Source organism: Caretta caretta, chromosome 5 (assembly GCF_965140235.1).
Source record: "Caretta caretta isolate rCarCar2 chromosome 5, rCarCar1.hap1, whole genome shotgun sequence".
NCBI classification, from domain to species: domain Eukaryota; kingdom Metazoa; phylum Chordata; order Testudines; family Cheloniidae; genus Caretta; species Caretta caretta.
This window is the reverse complement of record NC_134210.1, coordinates 77,540,887-77,556,761: the sequence shown is the minus strand read 5'-3', so window position 1 is coordinate 77,556,761 and position 15,875 is coordinate 77,540,887. Positions and strand designations below refer to the sequence as shown.

General features: G+C 40.9%; 1 protein-coding gene across 1 annotated transcript in view; it reads right to left on the bottom strand.

Annotated features, from left to right (window-relative positions):
* The window catches only part of PRR16 (proline rich 16), a 240,441-nt gene that overhangs the window by 38,151 nt on the left and 186,415 nt on the right, over window positions 1-15,875 (bottom strand). The gene's annotated exons all lie outside the window — the stretch shown is intronic.

The following is a 15,875-nucleotide window of genomic DNA, read 5'->3' as shown; positions in this document are numbered from 1 at the left end:
CAGGTGGGTTTTTTGATTTCCACCTATCCTGGACTTTAACACTCAGTCTGTCCTGCTGCAGCCCACAGGAAATAGACTGTGTATGTATCTGAAGTGATTATTCACTACAAATGTTATTTTTAGTTCTTGTCATGCTGTGAAATAACAGACCTGAGTGTTTATCCTGTTAGTTCTTTCTGCCATTTTTTGAAGGATTTGCTGCAGACTTTTCCCCCTGAACACTTTCAGATCACAACCTGTTAATCAGCTAAAAACTGTTTGGGAACTCTAACTTTCACAGCTCAGGCATGACTGAGAGGCAGGTAATCACTGGTTCTCACTCATATAGGACAGGAGAGTTTAAACGTGAGGCGAGTTAGTTCAAATTTTCTCAGAAAAATTCTGTAATATTTTTAGTCTTCTTTCAAGAGATAAAGCATACACACACTCCTGGGGATGTAATAAGATGTAGGATTTAAGGGATTTAGATCAGTGGTTTTCAAACTGTGGGTCATGACCCAGTACTGGGTCATGGAATGTAAGGCACTAGGTCACGGTGGCTCTGGTCAGAACCGCCACCCGGGCTGTTAAAAGTCCCGTCGGCGGTGCTGCCCAACTAAGGCAGGCTAGTCCCTACCTGTTCTGACACCGTGCTGCACCCTGGAAGCTGCCAGCAGCAGGTCCGGCTCCTAGGCAGGCGGCCATGGGGCTCTGCACGCTGTCCCCACCCCGAGCACTGGCTCCGCACTCCCATTGGCCGGTTCCCAGCCAACGGAGCTGGGGGTGTGGTCTCTGCGGGCGAGAGCCGCATGGAGCCACTTGCACACCTCTGCCTAGGAGCCGGACCTGCTGCTGCCCACTTCTAGGGAGCATCACGTTCTGCAGTGCCAGGACAGGCAGGAAACCTGCCTTAGCACCAGCATTGCGCCACCACAGGTAAGCCCGTACCCCACCCCCATGCCCCAATCCCCTGCCCCAGCCCTGAGCCCCCTCCCACACCCTGAACCCCTCATTCCTGGCACCAGCCCACAGCCTCACCCCCGCACTCCAACCCTCTGCCCCATCCCTGAGCCCCTCCCACTCTCCAAACCCCTCATCCCCAGCTCCATTGGGTCACAAACATCAACAATTTTCTTCAACTGGGTCACCAGAAAAAAAGTTTGAAAACCACTGATTTAGATGGTATTGAGAATCAAAAGCTAGGTTACTTGATTGAAAAAACTGGATATACACTTCTTAACATGGGGTGCGGGGAGATGAGTGTTCAATCACAAATAACAGAACAGTTGAAAACTCACCCCAGCACATGCAGTTTAATTATAACATTAATCTACCTGGATTTATTTATTCCTTCACAGCCAAATAGTCCCTGACCACAGTTTAAGTAAATGGGTTGTATGAAGAGGTGTTCAGCAGACAGAAAATTCACTCTCATTTCATGGTACAGTGACCCTGGGGGACACTCCATGTCTACTGTTCCAGTTGTGTGGCTGCAAGAGCCTCCACAGAGCTTTGTCCTCATACTTTTCCTGAAGACCATCTCTGTAAACCTCTCCAAACTGGAACATCTCACCTGAGATCTCTCAGGGTGATGTACCCCTGGGCTTCTGCAGACCTTTGCTGGGCCAGAGGGCTTGGCAAAAAGCCTTTAAGAAAAATGTTCAATAAAAGGCCATTTCTGACACAACCACTTTTTTTTTCAACCTGTTCTTCTCATCACACCATCTGTAAAACTAGATTATATAAATTCTTTAGGACAGCAACCATGGCTTAAAACAGGAGTGCTTCAAAGCACCTCAAGAGTTTTTGGGTTCTGTACAAAAGAAATAAATAATAATAAAGTTCTTTCACAGAAGGCTAATTTGGGGGAAAGAGCAGATGGTAAACAATATCAGTGCAAAGTTAATAAAAAATCAAATGAGTATTAATGGAAACTGTTTCCCAATATTTGCCAAGCTCTATGCAGGTTTTCTTTGTTTGTTTTTAAATAAAGGGGTAATTTAGGGTGACCAGATGTCTCAATTTTATTGGGACTTGTTTTATATATATTGGCTCCTATCACCCCCTACCCCCCGTCCCGAATTTTCATATTTGCTATCTGGTCACCCTAGGGGCATGCATTATCTCATATGTATCCTTTTGAGAAAAGATTCAATATACATTTCATCTCTGTAAACAATAACAAGTTACACATCTCACTTTTTTTAATTTAGGTTTCAGACTTCAGGTTGGCTACACTTTCTCAGTGAGACAGAGAATGCAGTTAGAGGGTTTTTTTTACTTCACAATAGCATCTTTCGTTGTTTCATTTGTATGTTTGAGAATAGGCCTGTATTGCATAAGAGCAGTGTTATTAATGTATTAAAAATGGAATTTCATACCAAGACCTCTTCTATAAGGATATGATAATTTCATCTATGATACCTGGGGAAGCTCATCAAGTCAAAAATGGAAGTCAAGGAATATTTACTGGTCTGGACTACAAACTAGTTTCATACATATAGTACCTTTTTTACTATTACTTTTTATAGGTTGATAAACATATCAAAGAATAACAAATATACAAAGAAACTACAATTGTGAAGAATAAATTCCACTGGAATATAAATGCCTGCTACTGCAACTGACTTGTCCCTATGCAGAAGGGCACAAATTGGGTAGAAGTATAAAAGGATGGAATGAATAAATTTAACTTTTTATTTTCCTTGGGGACAAACCCTGAGAAAGACCCCGGTCTGCTCTTTTATTTTTATATGTACATATCAAGCTTCTGTCATTCATCTTCTACATAGGTTTAGAAATGCAGAACTATTCTGTCCTGAAGCATCTACAATTTTGCCTAGCAGTAGGATATTACATAAGGTTTATTCATGTACAGAAGTGGTAGAGAAAAGACATTTGTATTATATTCAAAAGCATGTTACAAACAATAGGAATAAAGGAAAACTATTAAAAAAAGGTTCTTCTAACTAGTTCAGTAAAACTAGTTCAGAAGGGAGGCCTTTGCTGAATTTGAAGGAAGTTGTAGCTCATTTGAGAGAAAGAATGGCTACCCAATTGTAGAATAACAGAAGGGCTGCAAAGATAATTTGTGAGAAAGTTGATTATAGGGCTGATGCTTTCAATGGCCAAATACAGTGGCAACAGGAGGAGAGGTTTGAGCATTGGCCTGCTAAACCCAGGGTTGTGAGTTCAATCCTTGGGAGGTCACTTAGGGATCTGGGGCAAGAATTGGGGATTGGTCCTGCTTTGAGCAGAGGGTTGGACTAGATGACCCCCTGAGGTCCCTTCCAACTCTGATATTCTATGATTTTATAAATGGCTGCAACTCCAATAAATTCAGTGATGAATTGGCCCCATCAGGATAGGAATGTAGGTCATCCTGAGCTATCACATAAAACGACTAAATGTATTCTTCACTGTAACATGTTCAAACTTGTTGCAAAAGTTTTTCATGGAAAGGATGTCTTGGTGGATCAGTGTGGTGAAGGACAATCATTAACCTCTGTGAGCAAATAAGTAAAAAGGAGCAGGGCCTGATTCTCCACTGCCTTGGCACCTTGTATAGTTATTTACAACTGGGCAGAGTAAATATAAAATGCTATCATTCTGGCCCATGGATTTTCATGTGGATTTGAAGATAATTATGTGGGGAAAAAAAATAAAACATTTTGGGTCTGGTTTATGGTGGACTAAATGCAGCTCCCATTACACATTTAAATGAAGTAAGTAATAAATTTTGCAAAAGGAGCATGGAAGCTTGGGTCCATTAATTTGCCTCAGACTTGGCCTTTTACTCATTGCCACACAGTTACTTCTGTCTTGCAGAAATCAATTCATTAAATTATGAAGTAGTAGTAATGCCATCTTTGAAATATTTTCATTAGATTACTTAATGTCAGCTTTCAGCTTTCTTTAAAATCAAAAACTGGCAATCCCTCTGTGGGTTGCACTATACAGGCTTGACTGGTACCTTTTCAAACTGTCAGCCAAATGAACATATAGTCACCAAAGAATTAAAAGATGTTGAATATCATTCTATTTCAAAGTTTCCTTTGAGATGAAGAAACAATGCAGGCAGTGGCGAATCAAGAGTGAACTTGAAGATTGAACCAGTTTCTTTCTTTAGGAAATTAGGCCAACATTTTGTTAATCTATTTCCACAAACTAGTTACTGGAGGTCTTTACACTGGACAAAATTCCTACTGGACAAACAATAATGAAAAGGACTCTTTACAGTAAACACACTTAACCTTTATCTTCTCAATGTAAAAGATAAAAACCATGAGCATAATTCATTAAATTTAGCTACAGACAGAGGTAATCTGTAAAATGCACTCTTCAAAGCTTTCTGGGTATTCAAAGACCATAGGGAACTTTAAGAATTCAATAGCTTGTTGGAAAAAGCAGCCATAAATAATGCATGCCTAGAGCACCTGGTACCTATGGCATTATCTCCTGCATAAGCACAAAATAAAAGTTTATACCTATGAAACATTCAAATCATACAGCCAGTTCACTAAACATTGTCACTAATGTTATCTTTGTTTTAATGCTCACAATGAGATCTGTATTAATGCTAAGGATAAACCCACATTTAGTCATGGTTTCTTCATAAAATGATTTGTTATTGATTTGACAATAAAAGTGTTCTCTTAATTACAAAAAGTTAACTCAGCATTGCTGCTGACAGAAATTTGCAACAGGAGGAGGGGAAAGGGGACATTTATGAACCATATTTTATTGGTTCTGACTCTGAAATTAGTTTACAGTATTCTAGGGGGAAAAAAGGAAAGGATGTGTGTGTTTTTCTACTTTCCAAAGATGCTGTCCACTTCTACTGAATGTGCTGCTCTACTTAAGAACCACAAAAATACATTTTAAAAGGACCAACAATATGTGCATCCACACACTTGCACAGACTCTACTTAAGAGCCACAGATACACATTTTAAAAGGACCAACAATATGTGAATCCACACAGATTTTTACATGTAAAGAGTGTAATTGCATGTCTAATACCATTCTTTATTTGAACATAAATATTCAAAGGCTTTGTTCCAGGCACTGATAAGGTAAGACACCACAAGTATGACTTAACTAGGGCACATCTTTACAAGTAACATCTGGAAACTACCCAGCAGTAACTTGTCCAATGCACATACTCCTTCCCTCCATAATCAGTACCACCTAGTGGCTGGCTGCTGTCAATACACCACCCCACCCCACACTTTTAACCTGGTCCCAGCACCACTACTGGGACCCCACTGCCCTCCCTTGTGTGAAGGTTAAGGAGGTGGGGAAGAGGGGACTGTTTCCTTGCTGTACCAGACATTAGGAGCCCCAACTCCAGTCTCCAACTTATTTAAGAGACACCTTTATCTAATCTATTTCCAATTCCGGTTTGTCAGGAAACCGCACCCCCTGTTGATAATTAGCTACATTGGACACTGCCAACTTACAATAACATGAACTTACAACAACTATGCACTTGGTCCCTGGGCTGCTAAGAGAGAGGTGAAAAAATCCCACACTACCCAAACCAGTCTGGCAGTAAGTGAAAAATTCCTTCCTGGCCCCCAATTCTTGGCAACCAGCACAATGCCCACAGCAAGGCTGCAAAGCTCAGTCCTATCTAACCACAAGGGACGGCAGGGAGGATGACTCTTTCCAGAGCAGAATGGTGCCCCCAGGCATGGGAAACACTAATAAGGCCTCTTCTTGAGTGACAGGAGCTAACAGGTCTACATTGCCCCTTCTGCCCAGTCACTCAGCCACAGAAACCCACTCCAAAAGCCCATGAGGAGGCTGAGTTCTTCAAAGACAGGAGGAAAAAACGGGGAGGACATAATCTTTCAAGGGGCTAAGCGTTTGTTTCCCTGCTGGCTCAAAACCTCCCCACCTCTAAGACTGTGGAGATAGGCAAGGCATTGCAGGCATACTAATCAAATACAAGAGAAATCTTATCAGAAATCTTATCAGAGCTGGTCAAAGAATTCTTTGCAAAATGATCTGCCAGCAAACAACTGGCAGGAATTGGGGCCTGCAGCAGAAGCTAGTCTCTAGCCAGCCTCATCAGTACAGGTGTTTGATTAGCCACACCACCTGAGTGCCTGTAGGGGCCAGCAGAAGCAGTTCACTGGCTTCTAAATGCTCATACCCATCACTGTGCCTGCTCCTTTGTTACCTTGTTCCTCCTGCTTCTGCCTTGCACCCAGACGTGCCCCTGCCTTGAACCCACTCCTTGCCTGCTGCCCTGCTCGCTCCAGTTCCTGCCTTCTGGTTCTGACCCTTGGCTCTGGCTCCTGACTACAGACTCCGTCTTTACCCTTGGCTCTGGCACCCAGTTCCTGCCCTCCAGTGAGAACATTGGCTTTGGCTCCTTATTAGATGCCCTATCCGACTACTAGGGTAGACCATCTTCGTCCCAGTCGGCTGACAAGAATGCAGTTTCTTCAGAACCAAAAGTTTTCACAGGAAAGTATCAATTATGAGCACCCACTAAATAAATGAATAAAATTATTGAAGACTATTTTATAACAAAAAAAATCATTTCAATTGAAATTTCAACCTATGTCATTTCATTCTTTGATTAAAATAAATTAAAAACAAACAAAAACCCTAAACAAACGAAAACAAAAAGCCCCTAACATTTTAAGTCAAACTCTCCATTCCAAGCAAAACTTATTCATTTGAAATTTCCTTCAAGAAAACTGATTTTTTTGTACTACAAAATTTCAGAAAAGATTTCTGGTTCAGAATTTCTTATGAGAAAGCTTTCACTTTTCTCAACAGCTCTACTTATCATTCTTACAAAAAAAGAATAAGAAAGCAAGATAAATCCCAAAAAGACAGAGACGGAGAGAGATTTGGCAAATCACTATGTTTCATAAATCACAGTGTAATTATAAATAAATGCTTCTTGCACACTGTTAAGATGACCTGGGGGATTTGACTGTTTAGGCAGCAATTGCTGATAGAAATCATCTCCCTTCAACAGTATTAAGGACTCATGCATGGATCTTCTAATATACCTTGACACACAGAGCAAGTATTCATTAACAAATGTTTTTTCTTCCTTCTATACTCCAGTTCCTGAAGCATATCCAACAGTTACCTGAATGGCTCTGCCACCATGCTTTCTCTCCCTCTCCATCCCTCCCTGTCCCCTTGTGTTTTTATCATCAACCGTTTTGCCTAGTAGCTACTCCACAAATCTATGCTTCTGAAAATGCTTCCTGACATCTGTTTTCAGTTTATCTTTCTTGCATGCCCTTTTCGAGCTTCATGTCCTATCATCAGTGCAGTGGGACAAATTCATCCCTGATGTAACTCTACTGTAGCCAATGGCTGTAGGGGTGGATTTGGCCCGGTCTGTTTAGACCAGGGGTCAGCAACCTTTCAGAAGTGGTGTGCCGAGTCTTCATTTATTCACCCTAATTTAAGGTTTCGCGTGCCAGCAATACATTTTAACATTTTTAGAAGGTCTCTCTCTCTATATAGTTTATATAACTAAACTATTGTAGTATGTAAAGTAAACAAGGTTTTAAAAATGTTTAAGGAGCTTCATTTAAAATTAAATTAAAAAGCGGATCTTATCAGTTTAGTGCAGTGGTTCTTAACTTGGGGTGTGAGACGTGAATTTTTTTTTTAGAAGATAAATCATTGAAAACACAAATTAAGCACAGGCACATAAGTACAACTACTTTGTTTCATCAAACCGTATACATTTGTAAATTTAACGATTACTGTAATATACAAGGTTTTTAAGTTTTCAAGTTTTTAAGCTAATTGTAGTGTAATTTTTTATAAGGGCTGCAGAGTGCCAGGAGCGGCCCTGGGCTGGTTGCTGGGACCCCAGGTCGGCAGGAGGGCTGAGCAAGGCCGGAGACCCAGACCCCGGCTGGCAGGAGGCCGGGTGGCTGGAACCCCAGACCAGCAGCGAGGTGAGCGGGGCCGGCGGCTGGCTGAGCGGGGCCGATGGCCGGGACCCTGGCTGGTAAGGGGCCGGCGGCTGGAACCCCAGACCGGCAACGAGGTGAGCGGGGCCGGCGGCCGGGACCCTGGCTGGTAAGGGGCCGGCGGCTGGAACCCCAGACCGGCAGCGAGGTGAGCGGGGTGGCGGACAGAACCCCAGACTGACAGCAGCTCACCCGCTGCTGGTCTGGGGTTCCGCTGGCTCCTGCCAGCCGGGGTCCCGGCTGCCAGCCCTGCTCAGCCTGCTGCCAGTTGGGGGTTCCATTCACCCAGGCTGGCAGCGGGATGAGCAGGGCTGGCAGCCGGGACCCTGGCTGGCAGCAGCGGGATGTGTAGGGCTGGCAGCCGGGACCTTGGCTGGCAGCAGCGTGCCAGTAAAAAAATCAGCTTGCGTGCTGCCTTTGGTACGCATGCTGCAGGTGGACGACCCCTGGTTTAGACGGTTAACACGATCTAAACTACTAAAAATGACATTTCAATGCAATTCCCTCTGACCTGTCATGTTCTATAAGATGAATCTCTATTTGTTCTATAATCATCATTTACTCCCAGGATCAACTCTACCGCTTTTATCAAGGTTACTTATTTTATGCTGCACTTCTCTTTTCACTGGAATTTACATGGTGGTCTTAGGTTTCCCTATGGTAACATTAGTAATAAAGGTGCAAAAATTACTAAATTAAGCTGTAAAAACAGGGTGGTAGTTCCACATGCCTCCTACCCAGTCCCATCTCCCATCTAACACAATTAATAAAATACACAAAAATCAATAACAAACAAACAGGGTCTCAATCCTGCAAGGTGCTGAAAAACTTCACCCTGTGGGGTGACTCCATACTTTAAACTTAACAGGACTGAGCACTAGCTTTAGGAACTTTTCACTAAAGTTTTTAGGAGAGATACCTCACATGACAACACCCCACCCCACTACAATGTGGCCTTTGAGAAAGAAACTTGAGGGGGGTACCAGCCAAAGACTGAAGTCATCAGAGCAGCTGCAGAAGCAGCTTAAGCAGTGGGACACTGATGATATCAAAAATATCTTATAGTTTTGACTGGACATTCTATGCCCAATGTTAATTGGCTGTTTGCTCCAACCCCTCACAGGCTTCTCATATGAGCCTCACTCCACACCTGTTCCCTCACACCCTTCTTCCTTTCCTGACATATCCTCTACACTCCCCATCCCTTTCCTTGTCTTGTTTTGCTTATCCATGTCCAGCTAAATTCCATCTTCCCCAAAATAACTGTGGCACTAACATTTGGTGCCACTGCATTGTTCATAGTGTGTTTGCTTGCTTCCCCCTCACCCTGTCAGTCCTATCTAAAGTGTGTCCACATTTCAAGCTTGGGGTGTTTGTAAAGGAAATGTATAAAGAACTGTGATAGAGATATGTATTTTGAATAGTGTTAGAGAAGTAGATATTATATATTTAATAGTGCTATATGAAATATGTAAAAAGAATTTTATTCTGTTTTCTGTATGTGTCTTGTTAACACAGCTTTTAAGGGCTGTAAATAAAATCAGGGAGTTGGTTTGTGTCTCATCTACAGTGGATTCTTGGTCTGGGTCAAAGCAAACCAGATTTACTAGCCAGATGTAGACCTCCCTAGTACAGTGACTAAACAAAGTTAACCAATCAATAATTCCAAGCCACAAGAAGCAGACAACCATTTTGAAAAATAATGAAACACACAAAAGCAATGAAAAGCCAGCTGGTTAAACAGTTAAAAAAAAGACAGGTAAGAAGGTACCAATTAAAATTTTAGCAGAATACACACAAATGTATCAGTTAAAAGGATTGGGGGTTATTGTATATGAAAACATATTTAGAATAGAATGTTTATAGATGAGGTAGTTTTAATAATCTGCAATTCCATGATGCCACAAGAGAACGATGTGTTTTTAACAAAGGGGGGGGGGTGGAGCAATTTAACACCAGATTGGACCACCATGGATCTGATGATGACAGAAACAGCCAACCTGTGACCCATGACTGGGTAATTGAGCATTACACTTGCCTGCTCTATCTGCTTTACTTATGCTTCGTGCTTCATGAAAGTGATAATATCATATCTTCAAATTTTCTTAATAAAGCTTCCAAACTAGTTAAGATTAGTAACTGGTATGGTCAGTGCTTTTCACCCAACAGCAATTCCCAGCTCAAGGAGACAAACGTGCATGCTGGCACATTACAAGCCGCGACAGCATGAGCAGTGAGAGGAGCTAGACGTTCTGGGTATATACCCATCCGAGATTCTAGGCATGTGCTCGTGTTGGCTAGCCCATCCTGCCGCTCAGTTACACTCTATTTTTAGCATGCTGATTCAATGAGAACTAGTGTGAGTATGTCTCCTGGAGCTGGGAATTGAACCCAGCTCAAAGTGTAGACACACCTTAGATTGTAAGCTTTTTTGAAGCAGGCACTGTCTACTATTTTGTGCTTGCACAGTTCTTAGCACAGTGGGGCCCCATTTTTGTTGATCTCTGGGCACTACTATAATAAACGTAACACCCATGCAAATCTGATAAACTGGACAGTCAATGATAGGGTGTTAAACAGGCCTGAGTGCAACAGTTATAAAACAAAATGCTACGAAAAAGGCATGACGTGCGCAGGCACTCCAATACTACAGTGACCTGTGCTGAAGAAATGCCTAGGATTACCACAATTAACCACTGAAACAAGTTACCAAGGGTTGTGATGGATTCTCCATCACTGCCAATTTTAAAATCAAGATTGGATGTTATTCTGAAAGTTTTGCTCTAGGAATTATTTGGGAGGAAGCTCTATGGCCTCTTCTGGCCTTGGGATCTATAAATCTAGGTGTAAGATTATATTATTTCAATTAGTTCCTATTTCTGAAGTAACAAAATTATTCTAGCCACATGTAGGGATTTTGGGTTTTTAAACAGTAAATCATTATAGGAGCTTTCTACAATATTTACCATGAACAGGTTTTTGCAATCTTGGGTGTAGAGGCCCTGTTGCCATTATATCTAGCATTCTGCTAACTACGCTACAATAGTCACTCATGGTCATCCACATGCACACATGGATTTACCATAATAGCAGGGGAAAAACACATTTTAAATGTCATCGCTGTGCCAAAATACTTGTTACTGCACATGTCTCAAAGGGATTCTAATTCAAAATAAACATGGCACATTTACAAAATCCTCAATGCTTGGGCTGCCAAAAGAGCTCGTCAATAGTAGGAAAAACTGAGAAAAAGATTTTCTGCCTCCTGCTCAATTTCTTTAACTTATAGGGTCTCAAGTTGCTGGGTTCCGAAAGTCAAGGATAAATTAGTAAAAGAAACAACTGTCCAAAAAAGACATTTTCAGAGAGAGGAAACAATTTTAAACAAACTTTCCAGGACCAGTTGCAAGCTTCAAACACTACAAGAAGCAGAGAATAAGAAATCAACAAGTCACCTCAACAAACCACATCCAAATCAACATAAACAGGTTAGGGTTTGTCTTATAGGCAATATTAACCAAGCAATATATTAGCTTTAAAGGAGAAGGGTCTAAGTGGTTAGAAAAGGGGACCAGGATTTAAGATTCTGGGATTCTATTCTGTCTCTACCCCACTCTATGACTGTGGGTCATTGTATCCCTGTTATCCCATCTGTATAACAGGCTACAGTGTCTCACAGAATGTTATGAGCTAAGCTAAGGCACTTTGAGGTCCAGAGATGCAAGATACCATATAAACATACATACTTCATTTATACTTCTATTTAACAATGAGGGTAAGTGACATTGCTGGCCAGAAAATGGAATTCCCACCCCACCCCCTTTGGAAAATTTAGATTTTTTTTTGTAGAGAATTCTGAACAAATTGTGACAAAAAGTTTAAAAAAAAAAAATCACAGGAGGAAATATTCTGAAATTTTCCGTTTCAGTAGAACCCAAATATATATATATATATATTTTTGCTTGTCCTGGGCTGTCCATCTACCAAGGCAGCTGCCTCCTCAGCACAACCTGACTGCCCAAGGAGTGACACAACCCTGCAGGCAGCAGATCATGGAGGCACTTCCTTAACTTCTTGGGCAGCTGCCTCCTAGGAGGAAGAAGGAACTTGAGGCCTGGGGAGTCAGACAGCACTGGGAGGCAGCTATCTAGGAAATCAGACAGCTCTGGGAGCCCAGGCTGGCAGAAAACCCATCAAAAGTTGAGAAAATTTACATGTTCCTTCGGAACATTTTTATTCTGTCAAATCAGCAGTTTCCAATGGAAAAGTGTTCCACCAGAAAACTTCCGACAACGTTTAGTAACTGATCATTGATCAAGCTTCTAGGAACATGGTAACGTTTTCATAATTTAAAACATCTGGCTGTGTCTTTCTAAAAGTTATGCTCCAATTCAAGCAAAAATTACTGAGCTCAATGCAGGAATCAGCATATGAAATTCTGTGGCTGTGTTATGCAGGAGGCTGAGGAAAATGACCAGCCTTAAAGCCTGATCCCCCGCCAGCCTTAAAATCTATGATCATTTAGACCTGAAGGTTAATAAGACTATAATGCACTTTATGACAGGTTTCAGAGTAACAGCCGTATTAGTCTGTATTCGCAAAAAGAAAAGGAGTACTTGTGGCACCTTAGAGACTAACCAATTTGAGCATAAGCTTTCGCGAGCTACAGCTCACTTCATCTGATGTTCAGCAGATCTAGGTGAATACTGCAAAAGCTTTTCCATTAATATTAGCAAATGTTCATGGAAGCCAAAATCAAAAGTCAAATGTTTTAAGTATTGGCTGAAACAGAAATTTAAATTCATGCATGCTTACACTGCAGCAAAGAAACATCCCCACACAATTTACTAACCAATCATAATTAGCTCAATTAGTAACCAGCAAATGTTCCAAAAGAACTGTTCAATTAACATACATAATTTAAATAATCGGGGAAAAAGACCTGTCAAATTATTTGAAGAAATCAGTCTGGTATTTCACAAGTATAGCAAGGAGGCTAAATTCATTGTCCCAAATGATTTGTTTCAAATTATTTGATCACTTCTACTGATTTGTTCTGTGGGTGTCTGCTATATTGCCAAAGTTTCATCTTGTTTATGCATTCAACTTTTATTGTATCAGAATACAATGAATAACAAAAATCATTAATAATAAGTTAAACTATAGATCTGGTAAAAAATAAATAAAATAAAGCTAACTAATGACTCAATAACCTGAGCTGGAAGAACTGGAAATGAGGCTAATTCAGAGTAGAAGCCTGGCAAGCATTTGCTGCTAACAAAAACTGGGAAAAAGAAAAGGAGTACTAGTGGCACCTTAGAGACTAACCAATTTATTTGAGCATAAGCTTTTGTGAGCTACAGCTCACTTCATCGGAGCTGTAGCTCATGAAAGCTTATGCTCAAATAAATTGGTTAGTCTCTAAGGTGCCACAAGTACTCCTTTTCTTTTTGCGAATACAGACTAACACAGCTGCTACTCTGAAAAACTGGGAAATCCTTCTTAAAGTGACGTTAAAACATAAATACATATAGAGATAAAAGAAAAACTGAATTGCCAAATATCTGACATTCAAATGATCAGCCAATCAGTCAAATATAAGAGTGCTGAACAAGGAAGAAGAGAACAAGAGTTCTCTTTCTTGCTGTGCATGAGGGTGAAGGGATGGTTGAGGCAGAATTATGTTAAGCAACGTATATTTTTTATCTTGAAATAATAGTCTCTCTTTGTACTTCAATGCATTTTAAGGATTAGTTACTTTTCTGGCCAATGCAGGAAGAAAGGCTGGCAGGCTGTATCCCCTCCGAGTCAATTGCCTTGCACAAGGTATTGCAAGGTATTTTTATTTTGATTGTTCAAATGTCACAACATTACTGGGAAGGGGACAATTATTTGGAACAGAAGTTTAGGGCCTGACTGTGCGCAGGTTCTGTGTAAGAAGACAAAGATCTTCTTCATTTGTGTGCCCAGGCCCATTTGTGTGGTTATGATGAAAGTGCTTGCACTCAAGGGTCAAGTCTCTACTAGACTTTGTCAATAACATTTCCCACCATTGCTGTCACCAAGTGGGAGAGACAGCTGTTGGTGTTTTAACTACAGTACTATATTGTCTAATCGTAATCATAGCATAGCATACTATACTAAATGGTACTTAAAACACTCCCACATTTTGCCAGTCAAACTACAGTGGCACTCCTATCAAAACTAACAATGATAGAGGTTTCAGAGGAACAGCCGTGTTAGTCTGTATTCGCAAAAAGAAAAGGAGTACTTGTGGCACCTTAGAGACTAACCAATTTATTTGAGCATGAGCTTTCGTGAGCTACAGCTCACTTCATCAGATGTTTACCGTGGAAACTGCAGCAGACTTTATATACACACAGAGAATATGAAACAATACCTCCTCCCACCCCACTGTCCTGCTGGTAATAGCTTATCTAAAGTCATCAACAGGTGGGCCATATCAGTGATAGCTAAGGTAGGAAAATATTTTATGAAAAAATTCTAAGGGGAAATGTTCAAAGGCAGAAGGGGGAGTTTGGCACTCAACTCCCACTGAAAGTCAATGTAAGTTGGGTACCTAATTCCTTTTTGTGCATTTAAAATTCTTCTCTTAGCACAGACAAGGCCTGAGAGCAGTGGTGGTCAACCTGGCCGCCACTTCCTGCAGCTCCCTTTGGCTGGGAACAGTGAACTGCAGCCACTGGGAGCTGCGGGCAGCTGTGCAAATGTAAACCAACAGTCTGGTGGCCCACCAGCAGCTTACCCTGATGGGCCGCAGGTTGCCCACCGCTGCCTTAGAGTGCATGGATTTCAAAGGGCTAGTGCTGCTATTTGTATTAGCCTTTGAAGAATTAGCAAGGAGGAAATGAGGCCATATTCCTTGTCCCACAATAAACAGTCAGCAAAGATAGCATTTATACAAACTCAAAAAGAGAGAATGTTTACCAGATATATTTTTATTTCTTGATCATTGTCACAAATTAAGTCTTCAATGATCAACGAGTACAAATTGTCAGGTGTTTTCTGTAAGGCTGTGCTCTGCACTACAGTACCCTCTGCCTATCACATCGTAGCCACAGTGGATCACACCCAGTGAACAAAAATATGTTTTATCATGCTTAGGTTCAGTGAATACTCGGGAGGCCCTTTGAAAATATAAAATGGACAACATTTTTTCAGTTAAACTGAATTTGCTCATTTCCAGCCCCATTTGGTGATGGTAAATCAATCAGAGTGCATTTACCCAACATACAAAGTTAAAACAAACCTGGCATATGGAAAAAACACACTGGTTTTGAAGAGACACTGATTACCACATCAATCTAAATAACTATAGTACATGAATTCATAAACACATGTACCATAAATAAACTGAAGATTGAAAATGGCTGCTGTTGCCTCTCTGATGGTACTTGCTATTTACCATTTTTCTCACGAAATAGAGAACCTGAGTTGTGCAGGACTAAATCATCAACTGCAGGCTTATTTGATTTGCAACTTGATAATGATTCAATATGTCACACAATTTATAAACTTTTAATTAACATAAACTGAGTGTATGCTTCCCTTAGAATCCCAACATGTCATTTTTGTTTTATTTTTAATTGATTATTTGAATGATGGCAGCAAATAGTATTCACAAAAAAACCCAAACCTAAGTTGACAATATGATGATGATAAAACCTAAGTCGTAATTTTGCAATCTTTACTCACAGTAGGCCACATTCTGATATCCTTTCTTACATCGAAATCAATGGTGCTTCTCAAGAACAAAATGCTACCCAATGTGAGTAAGAGTGGCAAAATCTGGCTCACTATGAGCTCCAATAAGGTCAATGGGACTCTGTGTAAGCAAAAATTGCAGGATCAGATCCATGAGTTGTAATTTTGCCAATCAAGTTTGATGAATAGACTGTTGTAAAGTTGATTTACT